Source organism: Pogoniulus pusillus, chromosome 15 (genome assembly GCF_015220805.1).
Source record: "Pogoniulus pusillus isolate bPogPus1 chromosome 15, bPogPus1.pri, whole genome shotgun sequence".
Lineage (NCBI taxonomy): Eukaryota > Metazoa > Chordata > Aves > Piciformes > Lybiidae > Pogoniulus > Pogoniulus pusillus.
This window is the reverse complement of record NC_087278.1, coordinates 3255205-3278777: the sequence shown is the minus strand read 5'-3', so window position 1 is coordinate 3278777 and position 23573 is coordinate 3255205. Positions and strand designations below refer to the sequence as shown.

The window sequence follows — 23573 nt, the reverse complement described above, 5'->3', positions numbered from 1 at the left end:
TTCCAAACCCACCTGGATGTGTTCCTGTGCTCTGGGTGCTCCTGCTCTGGCAGGGGGCTTGGACTGGATGAAATTTGGAGGTCTCTCCCAGCCTCTGACATTCTGTGATACTGCAAACAGAAAAAGGACCAAGTGCTGTATGTACTGCCTGGGTGAAACAAAGCTGACAAGAATTCTCTAAACATTGTTTGAGGAGCCATGAGGAGCTGGAAAGAAGAAGAGAGGTTAAAGGCATATAGTCAGAATTGTTCTTTACCTGTTCAGAGATCTTTAAATAGAAACTGCCTTCAGAGACTCCTTTCAGTGATATACCAGCAGACTCCTTGTGTCCAACACCTCATCCAGAAAACCCCTCCAGCTCCTTGCTGCTTTTGTCCTGCACAGAGATTCAAAGGATGATCTCAGAGCGAAAAGCCAGCACTAAGAAACTTATCCTTCATCTGCTGTTCGTGCTGCAACCAGAAGCATCTGCTCCCACTGTCTGCCAGTCTGCTCTGCAGACCAAGTAAAAATGTACAGCTGAAGAGACAGACTTAATTTCAAATGCATTAAATCATAGCCAGACTGCTACTTGGCATTATGAGAAAGAGCTTGCCCACTCCTCTTCTGTTTACATCTCAAACTGCAGTTGTATTGCCTGCCATTACTTGGACTGACTGACCTTGAGGGTTTGCAATTTGCTTTTCTTTTTATCCTGTTCCTTTTTTTGCTTCTCTGGGTGTTCTGGGTAAGGAAATAGACTGCACACTGTGACACAGGGCAGGAGTTGCATGGGATGGGTTCTCTGCATTGTTAAACTAGTGTGTCATGCCTGGGTTGTCCTTAGTGGGCTGAATTACAGAATGTCAGGGGCTGGAAGGGACCAGGAAACCTCATCCAGTCCAACTCCCCTGCCAAAAGAGGGTTACCTGTACCAGACCACAGAGGAATGTATCCAGGTAGGGTTTGAATATCTCCAGAGAGAGAGAGACTCCACAATCTCCCTGGGCAGCCTGTTCCAATGTTTTGTCACCCTCACAGGGAAAAAAAATCCTCCCAATGTTTACATGAAGCTTCCTATATCTCAGATGCCACCCAGTGCCCCTTGTGCTGACATTGGGCATCACCCAGCAGAGCCTGGCTCCAGCCTCCTGGCACTCCCCCTGCACACATAGATAGCCATTGCTGAGGTCACCTCTCAGGCTCCTCTTCTCCCAGCAGCACAGCCCCAGCCCCCTCAGTCTCTCCTTCTAATAGAGGTGTCCCATTCCCTTCAGCATCTTCCTGGCTCTATGCTGGACTCCCTCAAGCAATTCTATGTCCTTCTTGAACTGAGAGGCCCAGAACTGGACACAGAGCTCCTTCACAGGTTGCACAGTACTCCAGTGCAGACTTACTCTTCTCCTTTCCAGCATATGTCAAAAGAAGTGATGCTGCTCTCAGGGACACTCAGATGTCATCCCCATCAGCATTTTAACACGTGTCCAGTGTTCCAGCCCTTGCAAACACTGCATGACCACTGTGGCACTGCAGCTGGAAGGATGAGCAAAGTTTCTTCGACATGAGCTCTCTGAGGAACAAGAGCAGCTTACCTGTGAGGGCCACCTCCTGTCATGCACCTAAGGCCAGTCAGCTCTACACAAGCCCTTTTCCTGAAGTGAGCACAAGGTATGCACAACATTGTTGATAACAGTTATAATAAATGCCTACAGGGACACTGCCCTCTGCATTCCTTAAACACAGAAACATCCAGGTTAGAAAAGAGCCTCAGGATCACCAAGTCCAACCTAGAACCCTACTCAACAAGATTCACCTTAAACCATATCCCATATCCAAGCCACCCTTAAACACAGCCAGGGGGAGAATAGAATAGACCAGACCAGGCTGGAAGAGACCTCCAAGCTCATTCAGTCCAACTGATCACCCAGTCCTGTCTAACAAACCAGACCATGGCACTAAGTGCCTCATCCAGGTTTTTCTTCAACACCTCCAGGGATAGTGACTCCATCACCTCCCTGGGCAGCCCATTCCAATGCCTGACCACTCTCTCCATGAAAAACTTTTTCCTAATATCCAATCCTCCTAGTCTTAGTTTGAGGTCATGGCCCTTTGTTCTGTCTCCAGTTACCTGTGAGAAGAGCCCAGCACTAGCCTCAAATGTTAAATGACCTTTATGAACAGCCATGGTTCCATGGGAGAAAAGTTGCACCTCGTGTTCAGAAGGTCACCAGAGAGAAGATGATGTCTGTGTGTGTGTGCACAAGCACATGCAGGCCACAAACAGGATATTATAAAGAGCTACAGGCACACATACACTGTCAGCATTAGAGCTCCTCAGGGTGCTCTTAGCCAACTCAAACAGGCAGCATCATCCTGGGAGGACCTGTCTGTGCTTACACTGAGACCTCTTCTCTTCTCAAATGGGAAAACACTCCAAGAATTCTAAAACATGTTAAAGTAAAGGCAAAGGAAGATGTAGGTTACCATGAGATCACCCAGCAGCAGAACCAGGGAACACAGTCCCCCCAAGCTGTGCCAGGGGAGGTCTAGGCTGGATGTTAGGAGGAAGTTGTTGTCAGAGAGAGTGATTGGCATTGGAATGGGCTGCCCAGGGAGGTGGTGGAGTTGCCGTCTCTGGAGGTGTTGAAGCCAAGCCTGGCTGAGGCACTTAGTGCCATGGTCTGGTTGACTGGCTAGGGCTGGGTACTAGGTTGGACTGGCTGAGCTTGGAGGTCTCTTCCAGCCTGGTGTGGTGCATTGTATTGTATTGTGTTCTATTCTATTCCATTCCAACCTGGTTGGTTCTATGTTTCCATTAACTCAGTGCATGAGAAAGATGGAAATGAGCAGCACTTGCTACAGATGTGCAAACTGATGCAGGGTGAGGAGGAAGGATTAATGCAAAAGGATGTCTGCACTAACAGCTGCAGCTTTCTGTCTGGACAAGTGGTTTCTCCTCCTCTCTCAACTCCAGGTGTGTATGGTGGCAGATTGGGCAAGGCTGGCTCTGAAAAGCATTTTTATATTGTTTGTGCATTACCTGCAGGAGCTGTTGAGTAGAAAGCAGTCTGATTTGAGTCTGTAATCCCTGGAGACATGCATTTAAATTCAAGCCAAAGGTTATTCCCTTGGCTTTAAAGTTTTCCATTCCTGCCTCTGAAAAGGAGGGGGTGGGGGGGAAGTTCTGACAAATAAAATTTAGATCTAAAAGAATAAAAATTCAGTGAATATAACACCACAGGGGTCCTCCTCACAGACTGAAAGATACTCAAATAACAGTTCCAGACCTGTCCTTTTCTACTGGTTTGTCTTGTTTCCTTGCTGAAAAAGGTATTCTCTTTCAAAGGAGAATACCATGAAGGTGCTCAGAGGGCTGCAGCAGCTCTGCTATGAGGACAGGCTACAAGAGTTGGGGCACTGCAGCTTGGAGAAGAGAAGGCTTCAAGGAGACCTTGGAGTGACCTTCCAATAGCTGAAAGGGGCTAAAGAAAGGCTGAGGAGGGACTATTGATAAGGTCTTGTAATGACAGGATGAGGAGGAATGGGTTTAAACTGGCAGAAGGGAGATTGAAATTGGATGTTAGGAAGAAGTCCTTTCCAGTGTGGGTGCTGAGACACTGGCACAGGTTGAGGGTGCTGAGACACTGGCACAGGTTGAGGGTGCTGAGACACTGGCACAGGTTGCCCAGGGAGGTTGTGGAGCACAGTAGCACAGAATGTGATCAAAGATCACATTCTGTGCTTCTGTGCTCCACAACCTCCCTGGAGGTGTTCAAGCCCAGGTTGGATGAGACCTTGAGCGACCTGTTCCAGTGGGAAGTGCTCCTGCTTAATGCAGGGGGTTGGAACTGGCTGAGCTTTGAGATTCCTTCCAACCTAAACCATTCCCTGGTTCTCTGAAAAGGGAAATTCACCATCTTTAATTCAGTTCTAGGAAAGAAAATGGTTTGCATCAAGAAGAACCAAAAGCAAACATCCTACCTGATGAACCCAAGGGATGAAAAGAGTCCTGAAGGCATATTGCCTTCTGCTTGACCTTCAATTCACCAATCATCTTTGATCCTCTGGAATTGCTTTGTTGAATGAGATCCTTTCCCACAAGCAATATTAATAACACTGCATCACAATCTGTCTGCTATTGTTTTTCTCAGTGGGAACAAAGGAGAAAACCTCTTTTCTCTCCCACCTTTCCTGTGCTCTTTAACGAAACCCAACAAAGTCAGGTCATCAATTTGCTCCTCTTGGCCTTCACATCCAGGAGGGAAGGAAATAAGGTCTCTGAGCTACTCACTTTTTATGTTAAACAATGCACTTTCCCATCTCCTGCAGAAAACAAATGACAAAAGAAAGGTGAAATATTGAGGCTGTTTATTGCAGTTTGTGAAGCTTAAGTTAGGAAGGGGAAAATTTAATATTTCAGGGAGCAGCAAATGTGTCAGATACTGGGTGGGAGGTTTGCTTCTGAAACTCAAGCAGACATTTTGGAGTTACAATAAGTCTGTTACAAGAGCTCAGAATCTTAAGGCCTTTTCAGAAGCTGACTTTTCTCCTGCTCATTTTTGTCTTTCAGCTGTAGCTTCAAGTTTCCCACAAAGAGCATCACCTCCACCCTTTCCCCTGACAGCATTAGCCACTAAGGTCAGCATTGCCATCGGAGCTGCAATGCTCAGATCCCTGCTTGGAGCTGGTTGAGAACAGAAAAGTCTCACTGGATGGGTTTCAAAGGTGGCCAACAGAGTCAAATGTTTTGGGGGAGGATTTCCCACTTGTGCCAACCCATGTTTTCTACTCCCATTCTCACATTGTTGCTCAACAGGAAAGGCAGAGACAGACATTAAACTCTGTGGGCACAGAGAGAATCACAGAACTGTTTCATAGAATCAACCAGGTTGGAAGAGACCTCCAAGCTCATCCAGGCCTACCTAGCACCCATCCCTATCCAATCAACTAGACCATGGCACTAAGTGCCTCAGCCAGGCTTCTCTTGAACTCCTCCAGGGACGGTGCCTACACCATCTCCCTGGGCAGCCCATTCCAATGCCAATCACTCTCTCTGACAACAACTTCCTCCTAACATCCAGCCTGTACTTCCCCTGGCACAACTTGAGACTGTGTCCCCTTGTTCTGTTGCTGGTCACCTGGGAGAAGAGCCCAACCCCACCTGGCTACAGCCTCCCTTCAGGTAGTTGTAGACAGCAATGAGGTCACCCCTGAGCCTCCTCTTCTCTAGGCTAAACACCCCCAGCTCCCTCAGCCTCTCCTCATAGGGTTTGTGTTCCAGGCCCCTCACCAGCTTTGATGCCCTTCTGTGGACATGTTCCAGCACTTCAACATCTCTCTTGAAAGACTTCTATCACCATTGGGTCCAACTCTCAACCTAACACCATCATGGCCATTAAGTCATGTCCCCAGATGCCATAGCCACAGGTTGCTTGATCACTTCTAGCAACAGTGACCCCAACCATCTCCCTGGGCAACACATTCCAATGCCTGACCACTCTTGCAGGAAAGAGGGTTTTCTCCTAATACCCAAACTAAACATAGAATGGGTTAGGTTGGAAGGGACCTGAAAGGTCATCGAGTTCAAAAGCCCCACCATAGGCAGGGACACCTCCCACCAGAACAGGTTGCTCAAGACCTCATCCATCCTGGGCTTGAGCCCCTCCAGAGAGGGAGCATCCAGAGCCTTCCTGTACAACCTGTGCCAATGTTTCACCATCCTCACTGCAAACAACTTCTTCCTAACATCTAGTTTGAATCTCCCCTCTGACAGTTTAAACTCACTACCCCTTGTCCTGTCACTACAAGACCTTGTCAATAGTCCCTCTCCAGCTCTCATGTAGCCCCCTTCAGATACTGGAAGGTCACTCCAAGGTCTCCTCAGAGCCTTCTCTTCTCCAGGCTGCAGTGTCTCAACTCTCTCAGCCTGTCCTCATAGCAGAGCTGCTGCAGCCTTCTGAGCATCTTCATGTCCCTCCTCTGGACTCACTCCAACATCCCCTGGCACAATTTCAGGCCATTTCCTCTTATTCTGGACAGTTCAAGTCAGAGATGTGAGCAAGGTGTAGAGGCACTCCACAAACATTCCTTGCTCCTGCCCTGGGCTCTATCTGCTGGTGCTCCAGTAATGGTGCCTCAGGCTAATCTTGCATCTGCTGCTGGGAAACAGCTGCAAGAATCCTGCCTCTGCAGCTCTAAATACAGCTCATAGAAGATTCCACCTCAACATGTGGAAAAACTTCTTCACAGTGAGGGTAATAGAGCACTGGAGCAGGCTGCCCAGAGAGGTTGTGGAGTCTCCTTCTCTGGAGACTCTCCAAACCCACCTGGATGCACTCCTGTTTGAATCACCCTAGGGGATCCTGCTTTTGGCAAGGAGGTTGGACTCATTCTCTGGAGATCCCTTGCAACCTCCCACATTCTGTGATGCTGAGGGTCAGGAGCAGGTTTAAACACAGCTCAGACTCCAGTCCTTGGCTCTTTCCTGTGCTCTGCTGCAGGGCCTCCTGTGCCTTGCTGGTCCTTATGTGCTGGTCCTGGCTTGACCTCTGCTCCATCAGCCCTGGTATTGCAAAGAGATTGGCGGGCCGGGCAGACGATGTTCACCAGTGCTTGGGCTACAACGAGAAGCAAACTCAGCAGCAGAGGGCAGCACACTCAATGCTGAGGACGTGAGGAGACCTCCTCTGGCCTCAGAAGAGCAGGAAAATCCTGAGCAGCACTTCAAAAGCCCTGCTCCATCATCTCACTCTCTAGGGCTTGCACAAGGCAGCACCAAACCACCAGCAGAAATAGGCAGAGTACAGCTCAGCTATGCAAGACTTCCAACTTGCATAGCTCTGCCATTTGTGGTATGTTGGCAATCAATAACTCAGGGTGATAAAATAATTCTGGGTGATAAAAGGAGACTGTTGCAAAGTGGGTAAAAACAGGTGAAAGGAGAAAGACATGGCAGAGATGAAGACCTGACTGAAGCTTTCTCACCCTACTTTGGACATGTGCCAGTACTCCAACATCTCATTGAACATCTTTCTTGTGAGGAGAGCCTGAGGGAGCTGGGGCTTTTTGGCTTGGAGAGGAGGAGAATGGGAGGTGACCTCATTAATGTCTATAAATATGCAAGAGATGAGTGCCAGGAGGATGGAGCCAGGCTCTGCTCAGTGACAGAACAAGGAGCAATGGGTGGAAGTTGAAGCATAGGAGGTTCCACGTGAACCTGAGGAAGACTTCTTTTCCCCTGTGAGGGTGACAGAGCACTGGAACAGGCTGCCCAGGGAGGTTGTGGAGTCTCCTTCTCCGAAGATGGCCAAGACCCATCTGGATGCATTCCAGTGTGATCTGCTCTGGGTGATCCTGCTTTGGCAGAGGACATATTGCCCAGAGAGGTTGTGGAGCCTCCCTCTCAGAAGATGATCAAGAACCATCTGGATGCATTCCAGTGTGATCTGCTCTGGGTGATCCTGCTTTGGCAGAGGACATATTGCCCAGGGAGGTTGTGGAGCCTCCCTCTCAGAAGATGATCAAGAACCATCTGGATGCATTCCAGTGTGATCTGCTCTGGGTGATCCTGCTCTGGCAGAGGACAGACTGCCCAGGGAAGTTATGGAGTGTCCCTCTCTGGAGATGACCAAGTCCCATCTGGATGCATTCCACTATGATCTGCTCTGAGTGATCCTGCTCTGGCAGGGGGGGCTGGAGCAGATGATTTTTCGAGGTCACTTCAAGCCCCTGGCATTCTATGATATTCTATGATACTCTATGATAACCCCATGAGGAGAGGCTAACCCCATGAGGAGAGGCTAACCCCATGAGGAGAGGCTAACCCCATGAGGAGAGGCTAACCCCATGAGGAGAGGCTAACCCCATGAGGAGAGGCTGAGGGAGCTGGGCCTGTTTAGCCTGGAGAAGAGGAGGCTCAGGGGTGATCTTATTACTGTCTACAACTACCTGAAGGGGCATTGTAGCCAGGTGGGGGGTGGCCTCTTCTCCCAGGCAACCAGCAACAGAACAAGGGGACACAGTCTCAAGTTGTGCCAGGGGAGGTCTAGGCTGGATATTGGGAGGAAGTTTTTGGCAGAGAGAGTGATTGGCATTGGAATGGGCTGCCCAGGGAGGTGGTGGAGTCACCATCCCTGGAGGTGTTCAAGCAAAGCCTGGATGAGGCACTTAGTGCCATGGTCTAGTTGACTGGCTAGGGCTGGGTGCTAGTTTGGCCTGGATGATCTTGGATGTCTCTTCCAACCTGGTTGATTCTATGATATCAAACAGCTTAGCTGCTTGTTTCTTTGCTTTTTTGTGTTGTGTGCTGGAAGGATACAGAGCCCAGCACATTTCTCTCGAGCCTGATGGCATTTTTAGCTGTGCTGGTTTATATTCACATTGCAAAACATACACACACACAGTTAAAATTAAGGTACCCTCAGTATCATTGATAATCAAGACTCAGGAAATGAAAACCTGCTTCCCCTAATTGAACTTAGCCAAGCTGTACATCCCATCCTTTAATCATTGCTATTAGTGCTGCTTAGCTATTGACAGGCTACAAAAGGCAATGTACACTTGGCAATAAAAGGGAATTTCCTCCATGCAGAGCAAAGCAAATGGAAATATAATAAGCAGTAGAAATCTACCTCCCTCCTCCCCACCCCTCCCCCCCCAAAAAAAGCCATTAAAATAATAATAATAATAACACAAAAAAACTAATCTATTTGGGTAAAGCAGCTGAGTTTGTGTTACCATGAGAATGTTCACTTCCTCATTTTCTGACTTCAGAGTGTCAAAGAAAAAATTACTTTTATTAGAAAAGCTAATCCAGAAGTTATGAGCTCTCTCCCAGTTTTATTTGTTTCCCTCCTGCAATGCAGGCAAAGCATCACCACAGCTGAGGCTGCTGGCCCCCAGCTCCTGCCTCAGGCAGCATGGAAAGACAGGTATTGGCAGTGTGAGTGCTGAGACACTGGCACAGGTTGCCCAGGGAGGTTGGGGAGCACAGAAGCACAATCTTTGATCACATTCTGTGCTTCTGTGCTCCCCAACCTCCCTGGAGGTGTTCAAGGGCATGTTGGATGATGCCTTGAGTGACCTGTTCTAGTGGGAGGTGTCCCTGCCTATGGCAAGGGATTGGAACTGGATGATCCTTGAGGTCACTTCCAACCTAAACCATTCTATGCTTCTGGAGTTGGATGCAAACAGGACACCCATTTCAGGATGTCCTTGCAGCTCCCAGCAAAATCTGTCAAGATGAATTTTAAAACCTGATTCCTTTAAGTTTGGAGATTCTTCATAAGTATAAATGCATTGATATTTCATTGGAACTGGATGATCTCAATTCAAGAGAGATGCTGAGGGGCTGGAAGGTGTTTGGAGAAGGGCAGCAAGGCTGGGGAGGGGTCTAGAACACAGCCCTGTGAGGAGAGGCTGAGGGAGCTGGGGGTGTGCAGCCTGCAGCAGAGGAGGCTCAGGGCAGAGCTCATTGCTGTCTACAACTACCTGAAGGGAGGTTGTAGCCAGGTGGGGTTGGTCTCTTCTGCCAGGCACCCAGCAACAGAAGAAGGGGACACAGACTCAAGTTGTGCCAGGGCAGGTTCAGGCTGGATGTTAGGAGGAAGTTATTGTCAGAGAGAGTGATTGGCATTGGAATGGGCTGCCCAAGGAGGTGGTGGAGTCACTGTCCCTGGAGGTGTTGCAGCCAAGCCTGGCTGGGGCACTTAGTGCCATGGTCTGGTTGCTAGGCCAGGGCTGGGTGCTAGGTTGGACTGGCTGAGCTTGGAGGTCTCTTCCTACCTGCTTGATTCTATGATTCTACAAAAGCAGAACAGAATAACAACACTGTGCAGCCACTCAAAGGAATATGTGGAGAAGAGATGTCTGCAGCTGATGCTTGTTTAGGTTTTTAAGCTTAGAGTGTATCACCAGACCAAAACTGCATGAGGCACCTAGTACCATGGTCTAGTTGATTGGACAGGGCTGGGAGCTAGGTTGGACTGGTTGAGCTTAAAGGTCTCTTCCCACCTGGTTGATTCTATGATCTTTGAGATCCCTTACAACCTAAACCCTTCTCTGATTCTCTATTTCCTCACTTTTTCTGAACAATTCAAGATGGGCATTGCAAGCAAAGAGAAATTACTCACCTCACCATACCTTTAGAAAATGAGTGTCAAGTGCTGTGCTCTTCCTGAAAGGATCTGAAGGAGAAAAAGGAGATTTCCTCTTCTGCTTCAGTTTCAGCTCCTACTGCATGACTGAAGGGAAGAAGCGATTTAAAAGCAAGTTATACGATCAGCCTCTGAGTTCCACCACGACTCTGCTCATTCATTACATGAAATTGTCCATGAATCACTGTGGAACAGCCAGCCTGGGACAGCTCAATGACTGAGGAATGGGCAGCAGTGAAAGGCACTCTGCCTACTTATTTATGTCACACTTATCATAACGGCATGCATTTGCCTTGGAATTATAACTTACTGTGAGTGATGCCCACTTCTGGTGCCACAGGACAAGGAAGCATTAAAGGTTACAATTCATGGTAGTGTTTGGGGTGTTTTAAACCCAGTTCCCAAGCTTAAACAGGTTTCAACAGTCAATAGTATCTGCTCTGCCAGCCTGCTTACTGCCTTCATTAATCACTTCCTGAACTGTTGGTTTTGCTGAATCACAGAATCAACCAGGTTGGAAGAGACCTCCAAGATCATCCAGTCCAACCTAGCACCCAGCTCTATCCAGTCAACTAGACCATGGCACCAAGTGCCTCATCCAATCTTTTCTTGAACAGCTTCAGGGATGGTGACTCCACCACCTCCCTGGGCAGCCCATTCCAATGGCAAATTTAACTAGGGGGTGGAGGCTAAACACTTTGTTCCCACAAGGAGGCACAGTCTCAAGTTGCACCTCGTGTTCAGAAGGTCACCAGAGAGAAGATGATGTCTGTGTGTGTGGGCACAAGCACATGCAGGCCACAAACAGGACTAGACACAGATATCTGTATTATAAAGAGCTACAGGCACACATACACTGTCAGCGTTATAGCTCCTCAGGGTGCTCTTAGCCAACTCAAACAGGCAGCAGCATCCTGGGAGGACCTGTCTATGTTTACACTGAGACCTCTTCTCAAATGGGAAAACACTCCAAGAATTCTAAAACATGTTAAAGTAAAGGCAAAGGAAGTTGTAGGTTACCATGAGATCACCCAGCAACAGAACCAGGGGACACAGTCTCAAGTTGTGCCAGGGCAGGTCTAGGCTGGATGTTAGGAGGAAGTTGTTGGCAGAGAGAGTGATTGGCATTGGAATGGTCACCTGGGAGCCTCCTCTGCTCCAGCTGAACAGGGTATAGATGACTAAGGGGAAATCAATAGCTAAATCAAAATAGCATTAAGAAAAAGAAAAGTTGCAGATCTACACCTAAAAAATACTTCAGAAGTGCAAGAATCTCGTGTTCTACAGGAGAAGAGGAATTTTATTTCAGTTATTATCACAAGAAAGCTGGGGAGGGACTTTTTAGGCTGTCAGGTAGTGAAAGGATTAGGGGGAATGGAACAAAGCTGGAAATGGGTTGATTCAGGCTGCATGTGAGAAAGAAGTTCTTCAGCATGAGGGTGGTGAGAGCCTGGCAGAGGTTGCCCAGGGAGGTGGTGGAAGCTTCATCCCTGGAGGTGTTTAAGGCCAAGATGGATAAGGTTCTGGACGCTGCAATATAGTGCAAGGTGTCCCTGGCCGTGGCAGGAGGTTGGAACTAGATGATCCTTGTGGTCCCTTCCAACTCTGATTCTATGATTTTAATTTAGTTCCTTCTTGTTTCTAACTTACCAAGAAAGGTTGGACCAGATGATCCTGAAGGTCCTTCCAATCTAGCATTCCATGATATGAGACATAGGAAGTTCCATGTGAACATGAGGAGGAATTTTTTTCCCTGTGAGGGTGACAGAACACTGGAAGAGGCTGCCCATGGAGCCTCCCTCTCTGAAGATATTCAAGACCTGCCTGGACATGTTCCTGTATGATCTTCTCTAGGTGATCCTGTTCTGGCAGGGTGAGCTCTGGATGAGCTTTTGAGGTCACTTCCAACTCTTGACATTCTGTGACTGTGTGATTTTATGACTTTATTGTCTGAGCACCCATGTGGCTCACCCAGGTTGCAAAAGTTGTCAAAAGGTAATGAAGCATGCAAGGGGAAGTTAACATTTCTGCAGCTAAGCTTTGGGAACACTGAAAAAATAGCAAAGTCCAAGGAAGACTTCAATGAGTCAACCTAATATGGAACTTCTCACATTCTGGGGTTTTATCACTTCCTTAAGAGCTAGGAGGAAAAAAAAACAACCTCCCTATATATAAAAACACACACATTTTATATATAAACTTTATAAATATATATACACATTATATATATATATACACACACAGAGAGAGGAGTATCCCCACAATTTGTAGCACCTTCACTTCCATGCATTTGGAGGCTTCAGTTACAACTCTACTTCTGCTATCTATCAAAAAATCTCATAGCAAGCAGAGAAGGAAGAAGAGAAGGCTCCAGGAAGACCTTACAGCAGCCTTCCACTACCTGAAGGGAGCCTACAAGAAAGCTGAGAATGGACTTTCCACCAGGGCTTGTAGTGATGAGAGAAAATGGATTGAAGCTGGAAGAGGAGAGATTTAGACTGGAGATTAGGAAAGAATTCTTTCCAGGGAGGGTGGAGAGACACTGGCACAGGTTGCCCAGGGAGGTTGTGGATGTCCCCACCCTGGAGCTGTTCAAGGCCAGGTTGAACGAGACCTTGAGCAACATGTTTGAACAGAAGGTGTCCCTGCCCATGACAGGGGGGTTGGAACTGGATGACCTTTAAGGTTCCTCCCAACCCAAACCATTCTTCCCAAATCAAATTTCCAAATGAAGACCAATATTGCCTGCCAGCAAAACCAGCCTCCACAAATTCACAGATCACAGGATGCTAGGGGTTGGAAGGGACCCAAAGAGATCATCCAGCCCAACCCCCCTGCCAGAGCAGGACAATACTAAGACAGATCACACAGGAACACATCCAAACAGGCCTTGAAAGTCTCCAGAGAAGGAGACCTCACAACCTCTCTGGGCAGCCTGTTCCAGATGCACAAACCTTTGTAGAAATCAGAGGATAAGCCTAAGCTAGAAAAGAACCTTTTCAAGAAGTTGTTAATTCCATTTGTTTGCACAGTTTTAAAGGGTACTGAGAAATATTATTCTCCTCTCTTTAGTGTCTCATATTACTTCAAGACATGAAGGGAAATTGGCTTAATGTGAGATCACAACAGGTAGTACTCACAGCACTGTTTTGTCCTCAGACAGCAAGAGAACAAATGGAGCAAGGCAGGGTGCAGAGCTGCTGCTGCTCACATCCAGCTGCTGCTGCTCACATCCAGCTGCTGCGCATGGCTCGCATCAGCAGCACCTGTTAGGGTCCATGTGCTGTAAGCCAGGGGGCACCTACAAATGGGGTCACTAACCCGTGGGGTATTTGGACTGCTGCAGATGAATCACAGCCCAGATGCATGGCCTAAGCCTCTGAGATGGAAACTTGAGAAACTGCTGTCTGGGTCATAGAATCATAGAAACAGCCAGGCTGGAAGAGAGCTCCAAGCTCAGCCAGCCCAACCTAGCACCCAGCCCTAGCCAGTCAACTAGACCATGGCACTAAGTGCCCCAGCCAGGCTTTGCTTCAACACCTCCAGGGATGACGACTCCACCACCTCCCTGGGCAGCCCATTCCAATGCCAATCACTCTCTCTGGCAAGAACTTCCTCCTAACATCCAGCCTAGACCTCCCCTGGCACAGCTTGAGGCTGTGTCCCCTTCTTCTGTTGCTGCTTGCCTGGCAGCAGAGCCCAACCCCACCTGGCTACAGCCTCCCTGCAGGGAGTTGTAGACAGCAATGAGCTCTGCCCTGAGCCTCCTCTGCTCCAGGCTGCACACCCCCAGCTCCCTCAGCCTCTCCTCACAGGGCTGTTTTCCAGACCCCTCCCCAGCCTTGCTGCCCTTCTCCAAACACCTTCCAGCACCTCAACATCTCTCTGCAATGGAGAAGCCCAGCACTGGACACAGCACTCAAAGTGTGGCTACAGAGCAGCCCTTCTATTTGCATGCAGATACACAGAGTTACAGGCATAAAGACATTGGAAATCATCTGGAAGAAGAAATTTTCTCTCCATAAAATATTAATAACTGATCTTATCTTAGCTTAAATACTTCTTAATAACAGCAAACATTTGAGACATGGCAGTCAGTGGATTGCCAGGGAACGCCATCAAACTAAGCACTTGAAAGGTAGACATTCCCTTCAAGCCATGGCATTGGAATGAAATGATTAAAAACCAATACTTCCTCTGCATTATTTTCTGTAAGCTTTATGGTAAGAAGCAATGAGGCTTGGTTTATGGCACAAAACAACTATCACAATGAGACCTTCCTTAAACAGAGAGAAGTGTATCAGCTAATGTGTCCTGGGTAAACCCTTCCAGCTAATGCAGCTTTCACAGCTAATGCCACGTTTTAATTCTTACCAGTGGCTGGAGAAGTTATTTATAAGCACAGCATGGAAGCTTATGGCTCATGCTTCTTTGACTGCACAGCAAAAATAGAGGACATTCAAGGAAAAGGAGAGAGAGTAGAAAATTAACAATTTCACATCTCACACCACCCTATGTTTTCTAGAAGAGAAAAGACAAAGAGGTGGACATGCCATGATAAATAAAAGATGTGCTCTGCCATTTCCCAGTTTTAGTAGGCTATTTGATTTCTCTCTCTCTCACAGAAGACACAAGCAGGAGTGTTTTGGGTTTGAAAACTGGCACATCACTTCAAAAATGGGGTGTGTGTATTTGTGTTCAGCTTTGGGCTCCCCAGTTTAGGAGGGACAGGGAACTGCTGGAGAGGGTCCAGTGGAGGGCTACAAGGATGATGAGGGGAGTGGAGGGCTTATGAGGAGAGGCTGAGGGACCTGGGGCTGCTTAGTCTGGAGAAGAGAAGACCTAGAGAAGATTTGGTAAATGTTTATAAGTATCTGAAGGCTGCCAGGAGCAGGGGGCACAGGCTCTGCTCACTGCTCCCTGGGATAGGACAAGGAGCAATGGGCAGAATCGTAGAATCAAGCAGGTTGGAAGAGACCTCCAAGATCAACCAGGCCAACCTAGCACCCAGCCCTATCCACTCAACCAGACCATGGCACTAAGTGCCTCATCCAGGCTTTTCTTGAACACCTTCAGGGACAGCGACTCCACCACCTCCCTGGGCAGCCCATTCCAATGCCAATCACTCTCTCTGCCAACAACTTCCTCCTAACATCCAGCCTAGACCTCCCCTGGCACAACTTCAGACTATGTCCCCTTGTTCTGCTGCTGCTTGCCTGGCAGCAGAGCCCAACCCCACCTGGCTACAGCCTCCCTTCAGGCAGCTGTAGACAGCAATGGGTTTAATTTGCAGCAAAAGCAGTTCCAGCTCAACACAAGGGGGAACTTCTTTACTGTAAGGGTCCCAGAGCCCTGGCACAGGCTGCCCAGAGAGGTTGTGGGGTCTCCTTCTCTGGAGCCTTTCAAGGCCTGTCTGGATGTGTTCATTGGTGTTAGATAGCTTTGTCCTGCTCTGGCAGGGGGTTGGACTCAGTGATCTCCTTGGGTCCCTTCCAACCCCTAACATCCTGTGATAAGTGTCTATTAATATTCCAATGCATACTAAAACATTAGAAGCTCTTCCTTGCTTTTCCTCTGTCAAGTGTGACTTCCCTTGTGACAGAGATAAATTTATCCAAACTCCTCTCTTTCCAACTCCTTTCTGTCAACACAGTTTAAGTTAAGCAAAAGCAGTGAGAAAAGGAAGAGGAGAAGTGTTCTGTTATAAAGCCTCAGTGCCCATGCTATGAATTCACAGGTACCAAACTAAATGGAGGAGACTGACAAACTATAGATGAGATCAGGCAGTGATCAATCCATACTCCCACCAGGAGAAAAAAAAGTAATAGATCCTAGTTCTCTTTTAAAAGGCTGGATGTTAGGAGAAAGTTCTTCAGAGAGAGAGTCATTTGCCATTGGAATGGGCTGCCCAGGGAGGTGGTGGAGTCTCCATCCCTGGAGGTGTTGAATCCAAGCCTGGATGAGGCACTCAGTGCCATAGTCTGGTTGACTGGCTAGGGCTGGGTGCTAGGTTGGACTGGATGATCTTGGAGATCTCTTCCAACCTGATTGATTCTATGAATCTATGATTCTAAACACAATTCTGCAGTTCCTTGTTCTCAGCACTGCATCTTTTTATCTTTCAGGACTGCCTTGGCCTGATTGCTGAAGAAATTAGGCTGAAGGGGATGGTGTGGGTGGGGTTTTTTTTTAGGTACAGTGATTCTTTTAACTTGTTGGCCAGATTCCACTGGGAATGGGATAGTGAGCTCAAGCTTAAACATATTAGTAGTAGTTGATGATTTCAATGTCTCAGTGTGGTAAGCACAGCAAGCACACATCAGAATCACAGGGTTGTTTCATTTGAGTCTTCTAAGATCATTGAGTCCAACCATTAAGCTAACACCACTGTGCTTCTTGAGCCATGTCTTCAAGTGCCATGACCACAAGTTTCTTGAACACCTCCAGACTTGGTGAGTCCACCACCTCCCTGGGCAGCCTGTTCCAATCCCTGACCACTCTTACAGCAAAGAATATTTTTTCCCCCCATCTCCAATCTAATCCTCCCCTGACACAATTTCAGGCCATTTCCTCTCATTCCATCGCCTGATGCCCAACCCCCATCTCACTGCAGCTTCCTTTCAGGGAGTTGCAGAGAGCAACAAGGTCTCACTTCAGCATTCTGTTCTCCAAACAATCTCAGTAGCCTCAGACATTCCTCACCAGCCCTGCTCTCCAGATTCACCACCAGCTTTGTTGCCCTTCGCTGGAGATGTTCAAGCAAAGTATGGATGAGGCACTTAGTGCCATGGTCTGGTTGACTGAACAGAGCTGGGTGCTAGATTGGGCTGGATGAGCTTGGAAGTCTCTTCCAACCTGGTTGATTCTATGACATGCTCCAGTGCCTCAATGTCCTTGTAGAGAGAGACCCAAACCTGAACCCACTATTTGAGAGAGTGGCCTAATCAGGGACCACCACCACTTTCCTGCTGGCCACACTCTTGCTGATCCAGGCCAGGATGCCTTTTGGCCACCTGAGCACATTGCTGGCTCATGTTCAGACAGCTGTCAGAACACAAACCAGCATCTCCTCAAACACACAGGCTTGCTAAAATCCAGCAGTAAAGCCTTGTCAATAAAAAAAGTCCCAAAGAGAAAGCTCTGTGTTGAATCACATTTGGTTTTCCCCATTCTTCCTTGACTCAAACTGTAACAGTAAAGACAATAATCAAATGGTAGCACTGCCACTGGCTCTTTAAAGACCAGAAACTCACATGGACATTCTAGAATCTCCATCCAAGTTTTCACTTGGTTTTACCATTGCAGTTCATGTAGCATTGTATTTATCACTTATTCATTACATGATTTTTAGGTGTAGTAAAGTGTATTTTAGATCTAAGTGTCTGTATAGATATGTATGTGTGTGTGTATATATATGTGTGAGATACTGAATGTATAAGCATCTTACTACATACATACACATGGTTGTATCTATATACACATATAGACACCCACATATGCATGTAACTACGTGCCAGCTGAAACATTTCATAGAATCATAGAATCAACCAGATTGGAAGAGACCTCCAAGATCATCCAGGCAAACCTAGCACCCAGCCCTAGACAATAAACCAGACTATGTCACTAAGTGCCCCAATCCAGGCTTTTCTTGAACACCTCCAGGGATGGTGACTCCACCTCCCTGGGCAGCCCATTCCTATGCCAATCACTCTCTCTGCCAACAACTTCCTCCCAACATCCAGCATAGATCTCCCCCAGCACAACCCGAGACTGTGTCCCCCTGTTCTGTTGCTGGTTGTGTGGCAGAAGAGACCAACCTTCCTTAACCAAAAGATCTTCTGTTGCTGCTGGAAAGTTAACAGTTTAGCATTTCTAGCAATGATCTGATTTTTAAAACCACTGTGAAAAAGCAGCTTAAATATAAGCAAAAGCAGAGGGCTTTTTACAGGGATTTAGGTGGAAAAGACTGAAGAATCATAGTTACTTGAGAGAGGAGACCAACATCTCCTTGCAGATAGTTATAGAGTGCCCCAGGGATGACAACTCAACCAATTCCCTGACACAATACACAGCTGCTCCTATGCAAGGAAGAGACACCAGCTTACAGGCCCAGACTACACAGATTTCATTCTCTAACATTGTATATTCATAGAGCAAGTGGGAAGAGACCTCCAAACTCATCCAGTCCAACCTAGCACCCAGCCATAGCCAATCAACTAGAATCATAGAATCAACCAGGTTGGAAAAGAGCTCCAAGATCATTCAACCCAATGTGTCACTCAGCCCTAGCCAGTCAACCAGACCATGGCACTAAGTGCCTCATCCAGGCTTGGATTCAATACCTCCAGGCACAGAGACTCCACCACCTCCCCGGGCAGCCCATTCCAATGCCAATCACTCTCTCTGCCAACAGCTTCCTCCTAATATCCAGCCTAGACCTCGCCTGAGACTGCATCCCCTTGTTCACCTGACATCAATCAGCCAAACCACCTGGTTCAGGTCATGTATTGAGATTATTCTATAGCTGCCTGACAGATCTTAATCCAGGCAAGTAGAGGAAGATTTTGTTTGCTTGCTTGTTAGAATTTATTTGAGCATTTCATTTTGGAAACAAAGATAGAAAGAGAGGTTTGGGGTGAGGAAAACAAAAAATCCTTAATTCTGCACAGTTTTCAAGACTGAGATAAGAGAAAAATCTTACATGAGTGATGGAAAATGCAAATTTGTGCAGAGTGAGGCCAACAATGTGACTAATTGTGGATTCAGGGCCCAATTTTTGAGGAAACAGGGCTTGTTGTAAAACAGTTTAAAAGAATAATAGAGAACACATGAAAATAGAAGCATTACCTCAGTGATTAATCTCCACTTCAGCTTCCTCCTCCTCCTCACAGCTACACAGCACACTTAAATAATGACAGGAGTTATTCATGCTTTTAGCATAGCACACTATAATATCACCACACCAGCAGTCTGCTGAAGTTCAAGAGATGCAATTCATGGCACAGCTAAATAAAAGAACTCTGCTTATGAAAATAGCATTAGCAGACACACTACCCAACCATGAATCATGGCTTACAGGTTTTAAATAGGTTCCCCCAGAGTAGCAATGTGAGGATAGGAATAAAAAACACCCCAACTATCACCACGAGAAGTAGCAGCTTTCATGTGTCACTAAAAAAGGTAAAGTCAGAAAACTATAACATTTATCCTCTTAAGGCAAAAGGAGCACAGCAGGAGTACACTGACCCTTCCTTGGGCAATCCATTTCTTCTTCTTTATATGGCTAAGTCTAAAGTCCAAGTCTCCAGTTCTGGAGCCTCTATGACAACAGGGATGTGGAGATGATGGAATGTGTCCAGAGAAGGGCCAGTAAGATGCTCAGAGGGCTCTGAGATTATCCAGTTCAACTTATCACCCAGCCCTGTCCAATCAACTAGAGTATGGCCACGAGGATGCTCAGAGGCTGCAGCAGCTCTGCTGTGAGCACAGACTGAAAGAGTTGGGGTGGCTCAGGCTGGAGCAGAGGAGGCTCCGAAGTGACCTTCTTGTGGCCTTCCAGGAACTGAAGGGGGCTACAAAAAAGCTGGGGAGGGACTTTTTAAGCTGTCAGGGAGTGGAAGGAGTGGGGGGAAAGGAGCAAAGCTGGAGATGGGGACATTGAGACTGGAGGTGAGGAAGAAGTTGTTGAGCAGGAGAGTGGTGAGAGGCTGGAATGGGTTGCCCAGGGAGGTGGTTGAGGCCCCATGGCTGGAGGTGTTTGAGGCCAGGCTGGCTGAGGCTGTGTGCAGCCTGCTCTAGGGTAGGGTGTCCCTGGGCATGGCAGGGGGACTGGAGTTAGATGATCCTTGTGTTCTCTTCCAACCCTGCCTGATTCATGTTTCTAAAACAATATCCCACCTTAATTTATCTGTCTCTTTTGATCACTTTTTCCTAGACAGAAAAACAGCAGAAGTAATGAACTGGGGAAAAAAAAGGACAAATCTCAGATTAAAGAGCAGAGACCTCCTTAAAATAAAAAAAAAACAAAAACATTTATCCCTAAAACTTTAGCACTACTGTGGCAGCAGGGGTGAGGACCTCAAGCCTTATGGTAAATGAAGCATAAAATAGATTGTTCAGAAGTTCTGTCTCAAAGATGAATCCATTGGTTAAAAAAAAGTTTGAAAACACCCAAGATGATTTGAGAGAATCAAAAATTGGCTAAATATACCTCTCAAAGGTCTCTAACTCCATTTGGAAATTCATAAATGGCTTTCTCCTAGGTGACTGTTTCTTAGAAGGAGTAAAAATAGGTTTCTCCTTTCTACATTTGAAAGCTCTGTACCCTTTTGTAGGAAGCCAAATTACATCTTGGTTGATTAAAAGCTCAACAGGAGCCTGCAGTGGAAGTGCAGCCCAGACAGCAACCCTGTGCTGGGCTGCAGCAAGAGCAGTGTGGGCACAGGGCAAGGGAGAGGATTCTGTCCCTTGGCTCTGCTCTCCTCACACCCCACCTGCAGTCCTGGGTGCAGCTCTGGAGCCCCCAGCACAAGAAAGACATGGAAGTGTTTGAGGCAGTGCAGAGGAGGCCACCAAGACACCCAGAGGGCTGCAGCAGCTCTGCTCTGAGCACAGACTGAGAGAGTTTGGGCTCTGCAGCCTGGAGAAGAAAAGGCTTTGAAGACACCTTGGAGTGGCCTTCCAGCATCTGAAGAGAGCTTACAGGAGGGCTGGGGAGGGACTATTGACAAGGTCTGGTAATGACAGGACAAGGAGGAATGGGTTTAAACTGGATGTTAAGAAGTAGTCCTTTCCAATGAGGGTGGTGAGACACTGGCACAGGTTGCCCAGAGAGGTTGTGGATGCTCCTTCCCTGGCGGTGTTCAGGACCAGGTGGGATGAGACCTTGAGCAACCTGTTCTAGTGGGAGGTGTCCCTGCCTATGGAGGGGAGTTGGAACTGGATGATCCTTGAGGTCCCTTCCAACCTAACCCATTCTACGTTTCTAAGCAGCTCCTAGAAGGCAACTCCAACCCTTCAGGGGATTTTACTATGTTATCTCCCCTTCTTCCCCTGGAATCACACAATGCCCAGAATACTTTAGTCCAAACCTTTTGCTAGATATGGAATTAGAAAAGGTTGGCTCTGTGGTTTTGTTTCCTCACTGAACTCAGCTGGCAAAGACCTGGTAGCTTATTGCATTATTTACAGTGATTCACAGGTAGAGTGTAAGAAGCAAGATTAATGTTGCTTTGAAAGCTTGAGAGGCAAGCTAGGAATGAGTATCCCACTGCAGCTTTTGGTCCATATACAGAGGCAAAGACATCCAATAATTCCCAGCAGGAAGCCCCAGGACTGTAAATACAATGGCCTTCTGAAATCTTCCTGAGTTTCCATTTACTACTCTTCCATAGTGAGTAGGAACATGATATTTACCAGTGATTGATATCCAAGGAACCTCATCTGTCTTACAGCAGGTTATTTATTTATACATGAGTCCTGCAGCTCTGCCTGGAGCCACAGTTGATGCCCTGTGAAATGGAAGTGCTGTCAGGTACTTGGTGTCAAACTGTGACCTCCTATCTGAAAGTCCTTAGGTGGTGCATCTTCACTCAGCCTGATGGTTAAAGCAATGGCTTAATAATGTTAGAGTGCAGCCAACAACTCCTGGCTCCTTCTCTCAGTTCAGAAACCTTCCTGGCTGGAATTATTGCACATAGAACCTTCTTCTTTAGGAAGAAACTCTTCACAGTGAGGGTGGTGAAACACTGGCACAGGTTGCCCAGGGAGGTTGTGGAGCACAGAATCACCCAATGTGATCAAAGATCACATTGGGTGATTCTGTGCTCCACAACCTCCCTGGAAGTGTTCAAGGCTAGGCTGGATGAAGCCTTGAGCAACCTATTCTAGTAGGAGATGTCCTTGCCTATAGCAGAGGGTTGGAACTGGATGAGCTTTGAGGTCCCTTCCAACCTAAACCATTCTATGATTCTAACCCAACCAGCAGTATTTGAAACCTATCTTCTTAGCTCTTAAATGTTATAGAATGGTTTAGGTTGGTAGTAGCTGCCAAGAGGAAAACATCACATGGCAATGATGCCATGAGGGGTAGAGATAGGTTGATAGCTTCAGAGGTGCCTGAGCATAGACAGGTGGGATCTGACCCTAGGATTAGAGAATAGACTGAGAATGAGTTCCCCAAAGATCAGGGTAAGGGAAAATCAGTCAGCAAGTTGGCTCCAATAAAGGCACAACCAAAATGCCTCTACACTAAGGCAAGGAGCATGAGGAACAAACAGGAAGAGTTGCAAATCTGAGCAAGCCTACAGGGTTATGATGTCATTGGCACCACTGAGACATGGTGGGATGGATCTCATCATTGGAGCTTGGGAATAGATGGTTATAGACTTTTCAGGAGAGACTCAACACTGGCAAGTCCACAGCTTGAGTGCTGTGTCCAGTTCTGGGCCGCTCCATTCAAGAGAGATGTTGAGATACTGGAAGGTGTCCAGAGAAGGGCAGCAAGGTTGGTGGGAGGCCTGGAGCACAGCCCTGTGAGGAGAGGCTGAGGGAGCTGGGGGTGTGCAGTTTGGAAAAGAGAAAGCTCAGGGCAGACCTCATTGCTGTCTGCAGCTGCCTGAAGGAGACAGTAGCCAGCTGGGTTGGGCTCTGCTGCCAGGCACCCAGCAACAGAACAAGGGGACACAGTCTCAAGTTGTGGCAGGGGAGGTCTAGGCTGGATGTTAGGAGGAAGTTGTTGTCAGAGAGAGTGATTGGCATTGGAATGGGCTGCCCAGGGAGGTGCTGGAGTGGCTGCAGCTGGAGGTGTTGAAGCCAAGCCTGGCTGGGGCACTTAGTGCCATGGTCTGGTTTGACTGGCCAGGGCTGGGTGCTAGGTTGGACTGTATGAGTTTGGAGATCTCTTCCAACCTGGTTGATTCTGTGATAGGCAGGGGAGAAGGGGAGGATGTGTTGTCCTCTACATCAATGATAAGCTAGAGACCATGGAGCTCCACCTGGGCATGTGCAAGTCAAAAACAGAGAACTCATGGGTAAAGGTTAAAGGGAAGGCAGGCAAAGGTGACAGCATAGGAATCTGCTACAGACCTCCTGGTCAGGAAGGCAAAGCAGATGAGGCTCTTTACAAACAAATAGGAGAAGCTTCATGATCACAGGCCCTGGTCCTTGGGGGGGATGTCTGTTGGAAGAACAACACAGCAGAGCAGAGCAATCTAAGAGGTTCCTGAAATGCATTGATGGTAACTTCACAGTACCACAGTATCATCAGGGTTGGAAAAGACCTCACAGATCATCAAGTCCAACCCTTTACCACAGAGCTCAAGGCCAGACCATGGCACCAAGTGCCACGTCCAATCCTGCCTTGAACAGCTCCAGAGACAGCGACTCCACCACCTCCCCGGGCAGCCCATTCCAGTGCCCAATGACTCTCTCAGTGAAGAA

At 47.5% G+C, this 23573-nt stretch overlaps 1 long non-coding RNA gene across 1 annotated transcript; it reads right to left on the bottom strand.

Annotated features, from left to right (window-relative positions):
• Positions 1–4047: 4047 nt before the first annotated feature.
• LOC135181527 (uncharacterized) lies at positions 4048–10204 on the bottom strand. The gene is made up of 3 exons (XR_010304908.1): positions 10110–10204; positions 4271–4302; positions 4048–4177 (listed from the first exon to the last, which is right to left on the bottom strand). It is a non-coding gene; the product is annotated as an uncharacterized LOC135181527 (long non-coding RNA).
• Between the last annotated feature and the right edge of the window lie 13369 nt (positions 10205–23573).